Source organism: Belonocnema kinseyi, chromosome 3, assembly GCF_010883055.1.
Source record: "Belonocnema kinseyi isolate 2016_QV_RU_SX_M_011 chromosome 3, B_treatae_v1, whole genome shotgun sequence".
NCBI classification, from domain to species: Eukaryota; Metazoa; Arthropoda; class Insecta; order Hymenoptera; family Cynipidae; genus Belonocnema; species Belonocnema kinseyi.
Window position 1 is genome coordinate 89,458,878 of NC_046659.1, and position 11,310 is coordinate 89,470,187.

The 11,310-nt window shown below is 29.3% G+C and overlaps 1 protein-coding gene across 2 annotated transcripts in view; it reads right to left on the bottom strand.

Moving 5' to 3' along the window:
• LOC117169276 overlaps positions 1-8,700 on the bottom strand; it is a 19,981-nt gene extending 11,281 nt beyond the window's left edge. The window contains exon 1 of one of the 2 annotated variants that reach the window (XM_033355569.1): positions 6,441-6,483. The gene's annotated coding sequence lies outside the window, so the exon portion shown is untranslated. Of the gene's footprint in view, positions 1-6,440; positions 6,484-8,621 lie in introns of those variants that run through there. The other variant, XM_033355568.1, reaches the window with a different exon arrangement.
• Between the last annotated feature and the right edge of the window lie 2,610 nt (positions 8,701-11,310).

Here is an 11,310-nt window from a genome sequence, read left to right on the forward strand (position 1 = left end):
GTGAAAAAGGTCTGGAAAACTTCTGGTTCCAACAAGATGGCGCTACATGCCATACAGCCCACGCAACAATGGACTATTTGCGTCGGAAATTCCCGGGGCGTGATGTTTCAAAAAACGGGCATATTGACTGGCCCCCAAGATCTCCAGATTTGACTGCACCGGACTTTTTTTTGTGGGGATTTTTGAAGAGCAAGGTTTATGCTAACAAGCCGAAGACCGTAGAAGAGCTTAAAGACAACATTCAAGCTGAAATGGCAGCTATATCGCCCGAGATGCTGGAAAATGTGATGGACAATGCGAAAAAAAGAGCTCACTATTGTATTAAAAATAAAGGAGGCCACTTGGTCGATATTGTTTTTGGAAATTAGCCAAGAAAATTGTAAAAAGGTTGTCGTAATAATAAAAAAAAATTTTTGAAATTCATTGATAACTGTCAAAGTTATTCAATCTTTACATTGACCCAATTCAGATGGCGCACCCTGTAGTATCTACGTGGGTTGATTTTTGACGTTAAGGGTTGAAGCCCAAATATCGTAGCGGGAATTTTTGATGAGCCCAAAAATCAAAGACTCTATTTCCATTAAAAAATGCTACAAAAATTTATTTGCAGACAAAGTTGTATTTACGTGGTAGAGAGGGGTTGATTTTTGGCGTTGAGGGTTGAAGCCCAAAAATCGTAGCGTGTATTTTCGAGGGAGTCCAAAAACCAGAGACTTGATTCAAGCTCTAAAATGTAATAAAAGTTATTTTTTGACAATTTCATATCTGCGTGTTTCAATGGGGTTAATTTTTTACTGTAAGGGTTGAAGCCCAAAAATCGAAATGGGTATTTTCTGGGAGCCCAAAAAAAGCCCAAAAATATCCCGTTAATAAATAACTAGAAATTTTCAATTTTTTGAAGTGGGTTGATTTTGGAAGTTAAGGGTTGGTTTGGGGAAAATTTTTTTTGCGGATTTTAAGAGCCCAAGAAAAGCCCAAAATTCTGGTGTAATTGAATTTTTATTATTTAGTGATTTAAAGAAATGGAGGTGCTGGGTTAATGTAAGCTGGCACCTCCACAAGAAAATTGATTTTTTGAAAAAAGTAAAGGAGCCAAAAATTGTTATTGCAGCCCAAAAAAAGTCCAAAAATAGTCCAAAATTCTGAGCTATGAAAAATTCAAAAATTTTCGAGGAGTCCAAAAATCAAAGACTCTATTACCATTCAAAAATTCTAGAAAAATTGATTTTTTGACAAAGTAGTATCTACGTGGGTTGATTTTTGACGTTAAGGGTTGAAGCCCAAAAATCGTAGCGGGTATTTTCGATGAGCCCAAAAATCAGAGACTCTATTTCCATTAAAAAATGCTACAAAAATTTATTTGCAGACAAAGTTGTATTTACGTGGTAAAGAGGGATTGATTTTTGACGTTAAGGGTGGAAGCCCAAAAATCTTAGCGTGTATTTTCGAGGAGCCCAAAAACCAGAGAATTTATTCAGGCTCTAAAATGTAATGAAAGTTATTTTTTGACAATTTCATATCTGCCTGTTTCAATGGGGTTAATTTTTTACTGTAAGGGTTGGAGCCCAAAAATCGAAGTGGGTATTTTCTGGGAGCCCAAAAAAGCCCAAAAATATCCCGTTAATAAATAACTGAAAATTTTCAATTTTTTGAAGGGGGTTGATTTTGGAAGTTAAGGGTTGGTTTGTGGAATTTTTTTCGGATCTTAAGAGCCCAAAAAAAGCCCAAAATTCTGGTGTAATTGAATTTTTATTATTTAGTGTTTTAAAGAAGTGGAGGTGCTGGGTTAATGTAAGCTGGCACCTCCGCAAGAAAATTGATTTTTTGAAAAAAGTAAAGGAGCCCAAAAATTTGTATTGTAGTCCAAAAAACGCCCAAAAAAGGCCCACAATTCTGAGCTATGAAAAATTCAAAAATTCGATTGTGGAGGTGCTAGCTTAATGTACCTCTTTTCACGAACTATCTTTTAAACAATTACATCAACGTTAAAAGTTTTACATATTTTACAAACAAATATAGTCTACTACAGTATCACATCATCGTAGTCTAGAAGAGAAGTTTGCTGTTCATAATCACCCGCAGATCGTATTTCTTAACTAATTGAAATTTTTTAAAAATTGAAGCCTCGGATGAAATAACATTGTATCAACACATATTTTGTATCCATAGACTTAAATGGATACAAGTTTTTCTTTTAACTGTTTCTCTATTTCGCGGAAGCGCTGCGATCGACAATTGCATTAGGAAATAAATGTCAAAATAGCCGAAGTTACATAATCGAAAATGTTTAATTAAATTTTTTTCGACACTCTTAAGCGAATATAAGTTTCTATGCTTATCCTTAAAAAATTTTTAATTAGATTTAGATCTTTACACTAACGAGGTTAATTGAGATACATGCGAAGTAAGTGGAAGTAAAAAACCACGACTATTTTGACATTTCATTCCGAATTCAACTTTTAAATTTGCGATTGCAGTGTTTCCGCAGAATAGAGAAACAGAAGAAAAACTAATATTCGCAGAAGTCCATGGATACAAAAAATATGTTGATACATCGCTATTTCAGCCGAGGCTTCAATTTTTTAAATTAAAGCACTAAGAGATTTTTGTTTTGCAATCTGTTAATTTTTTTACCGGACAACATTTTATAAACAGATAAAGTAAAGAAATTTGTCAATCATCATAAACCATTTTTATTAAAAATTGTAATTGATGTTTTTTTTCACTCAAAAATTGTTTCACGCCAGTTGCTCAGATTTTTCATATGAATCATAATTTATTAGAAAAAATGTGCACTAGTAAACATTTACTATCTTTATAAACATTTCTATTAACAAATTCTCATTAAGTGGATTTTTCTCATAGCTAAATTCATTTTTCCGACTGAAAGTGATTCACAAATGTTTTTAAATGCATTTATATACTTTGAGCTTTGCCAAACTTGAATAATACAAATTTTTAATAAATATTTTATTAAAAACATTTCCAAAGGGCTATTTTCTCCTTTAAAAATATTATTATTTTTTTTACAATTATTGATGAAAGGACATTTCTTGAAAACAATCACTGTTGATGAAAATTAAATATTATTGTTATTTCTAGAGTAAAGACAGCATAGAAAAAAGTAGGAACAAAATTTGTTGTAAAAAATTTTTTAGAGCGATAAAGATTTGTTTAGCCAACTTCACGTCTTTCAAAATACATGTGTTATTCATGGAAAAACAAAAGAAAGTTTAACCGATATTTATGTAAAGCTTATCCTGTGAAGTTAATTTTTGTTGCAGAGAATCTTTCGTCGGAAATCGATGTAAAGTTTATCTTCTGTTTTTTGTGTGAGCTTAAATGCTAATAAATACACTTCTTTTCGTACACCGGCCCCCATTCGAGTATAATCGAGTCAAGCGCTGCTTGACTTCGATGATCGAACGAGAATACATTTATTTGTGTAATAATCTTAATTGTGTACAATTTTTTATTAAATTTTAGTAAGATCATAGTTATTAATATCCAAGAATATGTTGCGTGTAACAATAATATTTACGATTTTTATAAGCAATTCTTCTGGGCAGTTTTAAAAACCAATTTATATGATCCATTTTCATTAGAAATGATTAAAAATCTTATCATTATTGTAAATATTGATTATTACTGCACAAAGATAATTGAAGAGAGAATAACTTTTTTCTGCGATCAAAAGGCATGGTGGTTAAATTTTATATAGAAATTGTTATTAAAAATAACACAAATTTTTATTTGGTGTCTCATATCCAGTTTTCAAATCTCTTTCAATTTATTTTCGGATAATTGCATTCAAGAAAACGTTTCTTTTTTGTGTAAAAAGGATAAATCTTTGTCTTGCTTAAAAAAATCCTTATAGCAATAACATAGATTATTTTATAATAAATTTCGTTAGTTAATCTTTGCGAGAAATGTCATTCCAAAAAATAATTGAAGAAGAAAAAACATTTTTTCTACGTGGAATCGCCCAGTTGGGACGTTTGTTTAATTAAATTATAAGTGACAAAGTATTTAAATTATATTTGGTAAAACTTTAAGTATAAAATGTTGATTAAAATAGAAAGTGTTAACTTTTGCCAATTTTTCGTTACAATCCTACTGAAAATTCCTATATAGTTTCCTATATATAAACCTACATAGGATACTGTACAGGATCCTACATAGGAACCTATATGTTTCACCTATTGGTGCTACCTATAGGAAATGACATAGGATCTTATAAAGAATCCTATATAGGTATTGTATAAATCCTATATAGGATCTTGTAAATACTCCTGTATGGGACCATATCCAAATGCGCAGTAGTATTCTATGACACCTACGGCTGCGCAGAAGCTTTTTTGGTCCTCGAGGAGGAATTTTCAGTAGGGAAATTATGACTCTTATGAAAAATCTTAACAGTTCGCGTTCAACAAAATATTTTTTTTAAGAAAAAAAAATACTAGTAAGAAATATCGATTAGAGGTGCTTACATGTAGATTAGTATAAAATATTTAAATTTAGTGTGAAATTCGTATATTTGTTTATAAAAGTCTTAGAACAATTAATAATTATGTAATTGTTAAATGTGTTTTCTTTTTTTTCGATAGGATCCTTGGTTCATTCATGAGTTATTGCAAAAAAAGTTTTAAATTAAGGGTAACCTAAGAGAATATGCAAATATAATTTGAGTAAATGTTATATCCGAAACTAAAAAACATTCATAACTTAATGGTATTATTTAACATTTCACTTGCAAGGAAAGAATTGTTAATCTAGTAAAGATATTAAAATTCTTAAACAGTAAAGGAAAACCTTCATTTGAAACGTGCACTTTGTCCCATGGTTTTATAATTTTCCTCTGCCCCAGATTTGCACTTTAACCTAAACGAAAATTAAGGTATCTAAATTTTTTGGAGCGACAGTAGAGTAGAAATTTCCCAAGTGATCCTACAATTTTCGACATTAAAGTGACAATTAAAACTAAGTATTGGAAATAATCTACGCATCAGTATTAATTCACGTTATAAAATCTTATGATAAAAATTCATTTGTTCATTTACAACGTGCGATTGAAAATTTTTGCATAGTTTGGTTAACAAATTAATCTTTCGTAAACTATTGATGAAAAGACGATGAAAATTTTAGTGGATGTTAAAAAATGAATGCAATTAACAATAACACTCTTATAATCTTAATATTTCTTATTGTTCCTAATTCGTACCATATTTTAATAAATAAATTCCGATTAAACCCTGTACGACACAAGGAACTGGAAAAATGTATTAAGTAGTGAGAAGCCTGAACGCTTAAGATTCAGAAGTAATTAGCACGATAAAGAATGTTATCGTTAATTGCATTAGTTTTTCAGCGTCCCCTAGAAGTTTCATTAATGTTTCATAAATATTTTATGTACGAATAAATTGTTAATGAAACGATGCAGAAATGTTCAATTGAACATTGCAAATAAACAAATGCATTTTGCTCACAAATTTTGATAATGTGACTTTATAATAATGAGTAGATTTTGTTACAATACTTCATTTTCCTTTCTACCTCAAAAATCGTAGACTCTTACTCGTAAGAAATTTTTTTTCAGAAGTCAGACGCTCCACGCCATAGCCATTTCTAGCACGTGACAAGTAGTTTTGTGCATTTTATCATTTCTCGCGTTCCAGCACGTAGATTGTAGAAGGTAGTCTCATGCCAGACATTTTCAAGATTTTGCCGCAAGGCAGGAAGCTGCAATAGTCGGCACGCAAGATTGTGCTCGGAAGCGGATATGCCCTTGTCTCAAATTTGCCCCCGCAGAAGGCAAACGAGTGACACACCTTGAATGATTCTGAACGAATATCTTCAGTGTCAAACACAATGCCTCATACATTGGCTACAAAAAATGTTTATCAATGTCAGACCTCTCTCTTAACATATCTTTGAACATTACAATTTTAAATTACTTTTATGTATTAAAAATTGAGAAATAATTGCTAAAATGTATCCATGTAAAATATGTTCATTTTGAGCTCTCAAAACAGGAGATATAGTGTGACTTTCCATGAAAATGGGGAAATAACAGGGCATTAAATTAATTTGAAAAAATTAATGCTTGGGTACCATAGTTAATTTAATATGAAATGCTCAAGAAGTTGAGATGAAATACATTATAATTTCAAGAAAATAGTTCAATTTTTATCCGAAAAGATTTATTTTCTACAGAAAGCGATACATTTTTAAAGAAAGAGTTAAACTTTCAACAACTAAAAAAATAATTTTATACCACAAAGTTGCATTTGCAACATATAGTTGACCTTCTAAACAAAAAAGACGAATTTTCAAACAAATAGTTGAATATTTAGCCGTCAAAGCCTAATTTTAATATAAATAGTCAAATTTTCAAACAAAATTAAATTCAACAATAAACAGTTTCGTTTTTAATAAAATACCTGAATCTTCAAGTCCAAAAAGATGAATGATGTAGACGACAGTTACGAATTTTCAACAAAGCAGTTGAACTCTGAAACGAAACAGATGACTATTTGACAAAATAGTTAAATTTTTTATAAAGTAATTAAATTTGCAACGAAACTGCTGAAATTTAATCTGAAAAAATTAATTTGAAACCGAAAAATTTAATTTCAAGAAGAAAAAAATTAACCATCAAACAAACGTTGTAAAAAAAAAGTTTTATTTACAACCAAATACTTGAATTTTCGATTAAAATGGACAAATTTTTAATTAAACATTTACATTTTTAACCTAAAACGATATCTTTTCAACCAAAGGGTCCAATTTTTAAAGAAAATCATTAAACTTCAAGCCAAAAGAGATTTTAGATGCCAAAGGACGAGTTTTCTATCCAAAATGGCAAATTTTTAATAAAAAAATTAAACTTTCAATGGAATAATCGATTTTTTAACAAATTAAGCAATGTTTAGTCATAAAGAATTCTTAGCTATAAAAAAGAAAAAATTAAACCATATTATTAAATATTCAAAAAAGTGCATTTTCCATAAAAGTAAATTCTTTTCAACCCAATAATTTTAAGCTAAAAATCTAATTTTAAAACAAATAGTTATATTTTATAACATAATAATGAAGAATTTTTAATAAAAAAAAAAACAATTTTCAAAGAAACAGTTTCATTTTGAATCCAGAAGGACTAATTTGTGACAAAATACATTCATTTTTGAGTGAATATTTTAATTTTCAACTAATAGTGATCAATTTTTAAGCAAAAACAATTAATTTTCAACCAGATGGTTGAATCTTCAATGAAAAAATTTAATATTTAACAAAGTATTGCAAGTTTCAACCAATTAGTTAAATTTCATATAAAAAATATGAATTTGTAATCAGAAACTTAATAGTTAAATGTTCAACCAAAAACAATCAATTTTTAACCAAAATGGAAGAATTAAATGTACAATTATATACAAAATATGTAAATCATCAACCAGTAATCTAAAGTTTCATCCTGTTAGTTACATGTTCAACCAAAAAGTTGTATTTTCAACTAAAAAAAGCTAGATTTTTGAATAAAACAATTTAATTTGCAACTCAGAGCGACGAATTTTCTATCAAATAAATTTTCAACCCCGAAATATACATTTTCTACTAAAAATTTCATGTTTCACCAAATAAATGAATTTGAAACTAAAAGGGTTTAATGCTGAACAAAGAAGGTGAATTTTCAACAAAATACATAATCTTTCTAGCAAATTATTGAATTAAAAAAAAAGTTAAATTTTTAACCAATTATCAAACAGATAAATGGAAGTTAAACCATCAATTTGCAACAAAAAATAGATTAGTTTAATTTTAAGTTAAAGCAAGTTATTTTCAACTGTAAAAACAAATTTTTTACAAAGTATTAAAATTATGAACCAATAAAATGAAGCTCAAAGAAATTAGTTTAACGTTCAACAAAGTGATTGAATTTTCAACCAAAAAATATTAATTCTTTCGCTATAAATCTTCACAAATCTTATCACCCCCCTGACAGTGTGAAGCAGTTTTTGAGTGACCTGTATGTAGTAATTTGTGATCACAGAGCGCATTCGCAATGGTGCGAAGAGTGACTTTTTCGCATTGCCAAAAAATTGAGTACTAATGCACGCTATTCATGCGTCGAAAATTAGAAATTCCATATATGGCTTAGAAAAAAAATTATATACGTATATGTAAATACTTCAATCAGAATAATCACGCGACACTTTCTATTACATAAATTACTCAACATTGCTTTTTCCGATAGACTAAATGACACAGGATTATAATAGAAATATCTAGGTGTACATACAGGTTCTGGCCGTTAATTACCATTAATCCAGGAAAAACTTTCTTTACCCACGAAACTAGAATTCGAATTTTTCACTAAAAATCACACTTGAACTTTCTAATTTATTTGCAATATGATTAAAATTTCATTGAAAAAAAAAAGATTACAGCTCAAATGTTTAAATTCCGAAGCTAATACTTGCACAAGATAGCAAACGGTCAGAAATGCTATCGATCGCCCACTAGCAAGATTTCATGCAACTTTCAACCACGTTTCATCGACCAAAGTTGCACGCACTTCAGAATTGGAAGTTTCGCAAAAGCACGTTCGTTTGCACGTGACTCACCTTTTCAATAGAAAATTTTCAATCCGGAAGAAATTCAGAGAATTTGGGATCCCAGGATGGTGTACGTGTGTATGTTTGTGTGGCAGAGAACTGAATGCACGATCCGTGACGGTGTGTCTTATATAGAAAACACGGACCTCAATGTAGTATTCGACGAGTTCAGTTGAGAATATGCCTAAGATCCTATGGTCATTGGCTGTTAATCTCCGTATAGGCCTACAATATACTTCATCTCGCCTCGAGACTGAGGGCGGTTACCTCCATAAACTAAGTCAAGGGTATTTGCTTGAAGTACATCACCAGCCTTTGACTCTGTCAGTCACGCAGTCATCCCATTATTTGAAAAATGAGAGAATGTAAGATGAAGTTATATTGTAAAAGCATCTGAAGGATTATAATGCAATCATGAAGGGAACGTCTACACATGTATTCCAGGCATCTGGTATTTTTATGTCATATTAAGAAAGGATCATCCATCAACTCAGTTACCTACAGTTACTCTACAATTGTAGCGTTTAGTTGTTCTATAACGAGTAGAATTTTCGACCACAAAGAAGGTTTTTAAAAAAATAGTTGAATTTTAAACGAAATCATTAAATTTTTAATAAAACATTTAAATTTGTAACCAAGTTTAGTTCTGTTATCAAATAAAAAAAAAGAATTCTTAACGGAAAATTTAATAAAAACAAAACAATTAAGTGTTCGACTAGAGAAGACCAATTAACAATATGGTTGAATTTAAAACCTACAAAGATGAATTTCCCCAAGAATGTAATTTTTAATCAAGAGAGATCAATTATCATCTAAATAATATACATTTTTAAACAACAAGAGAATAGTTACATTTTCAGTTGAAAAAATTAATTTAAAAAATCTAATATTTAACTCATCAAATTCAATTTAAAAAATACAAATTTTTAACAAAATAGTAAAATCTTGCAACAAAATGATAATTTTCCAAAAAAGAAGATCAAAATAGTTATTTCAAAGAAAAATAGAATATTTCCATATTAATTTAATTTAATTTGAATTGAGCTATTTTCATAATTTTTTTTTAAGTAGCTCGTTTCGTACATGTTCTGTGCCCGTATTTGAACTCTGCAGGGGCATACGCCTTTCTCTGATTTTTTTTTAGAAAAAATGATTCTTTTACCATTGTTTAAATAATACTCTTCATGCTATCAACTGTGTGAATATTTTATATATTTTCCTTGTGAAAATTACTACCAGGATATCTGTTATCGAAAGAGAATGAAGAAAAATTATGAATGAACTATTATACATTTTTTACTTAGTATTTACAAAAATTGTTATTAAAGGAATTAGTTTAAGAAGATTGTATTGTTTCTTGTTAAAAATGCAAACAAATTCATCACGTAGTTATGCAATGAATGAAAAAACTACTTATGTAAACAATAGATTGATTGAGTCATTGACTGATAAATTACTATTAATAATTATTTTACTTACTTCATATGGTGAAAGCACATTTGTTCGTTCGAGAAGGGGAACTAATTAGATTTGTCAATAAATAATAGCAAAAGCCTAATTATCTACAAGAAAAAATACCGCATCATAATCCATTTAAATGCAAAGGAAAAAGATGAATTTCAAACAAAATTGGTTAATCCCAAATAAAATAGATGAATTGTCAACGAAATATTTTAGTTTTCAAGCTAAAAAGTCGAATCGTTAGGAAAGTAGTTGACTGTAAACGGAAGAGAAAACTATCAGAAAAGTTAATTTGCAATGAAAAAAAACGAATTTGCAACGAAATATTTGAATTGTCAACTAAAAAAGATAAATTTTCTACCAGAAATGGAATCGTTAAATTTCCAGATAAAAAACTAATTTTTAACAAAAAAACTATTTTTATGCCAGTTGAATTCAATTAAAAAGATAAAGGAAAAAATTTTAACTAAAAATGGAATAGCTACATTTTATAATAAAACTATTCACTTTTAACTAAAAAAAAAAAGAATTTTCACCAAAATAATACTGAATATTCTGAAAATATTCTTTGAAAAAGGAGATAGGAAGCTGAAAGTAGCGTCATGTGACATGTGGTCTGCAAACATAAAAATCAGTTAAACTGAAAGTGCTCCTAATTTTGCTTTTATTTGAAGTAAAATATGACCTCGTACAAATTTGAGCTAAACCCAACAATACCTAGTTCTTTCTTATCGCTCCTTAAGGATTTATGCTAAATTCTTCCTTATTTTCCACTTTCCACAAAAAATATCAGAAGCATTATTTTCTTCAATTCTTACGAAAATTCTAGAATTTCCCCATTTAAAAGAAGACTCAAATGCATGAACATATAAAAAATTATATTATGACGAAAAATATCCATTATAAGATACATTTTTAAAAAATCTATTTTCACCAATGCATTTGCGGTAAAAATTCAGAAATATGATCCGTTTGATATTTTTTAAAGCCGACAATAAGGAAGATATTAAGCTTCGAAAGCTTTAAGTTCGCTGAGGGAGTAATAAGTACTGTTCGTTTGAGCTTCAGGAGTAACACCACTCTAGGATTTTGGAAAGATCGATTTTTCTTATTGGCTTAAACAATACTTTAGGATAATAAAAACAATATCCAGTTGGGCTGGATATTAAATTAAGGATTTCAGTGCTCGTAAAACTTGAAACACGATTTTCTCGAAACAACTTTTTTTAAACTGGGA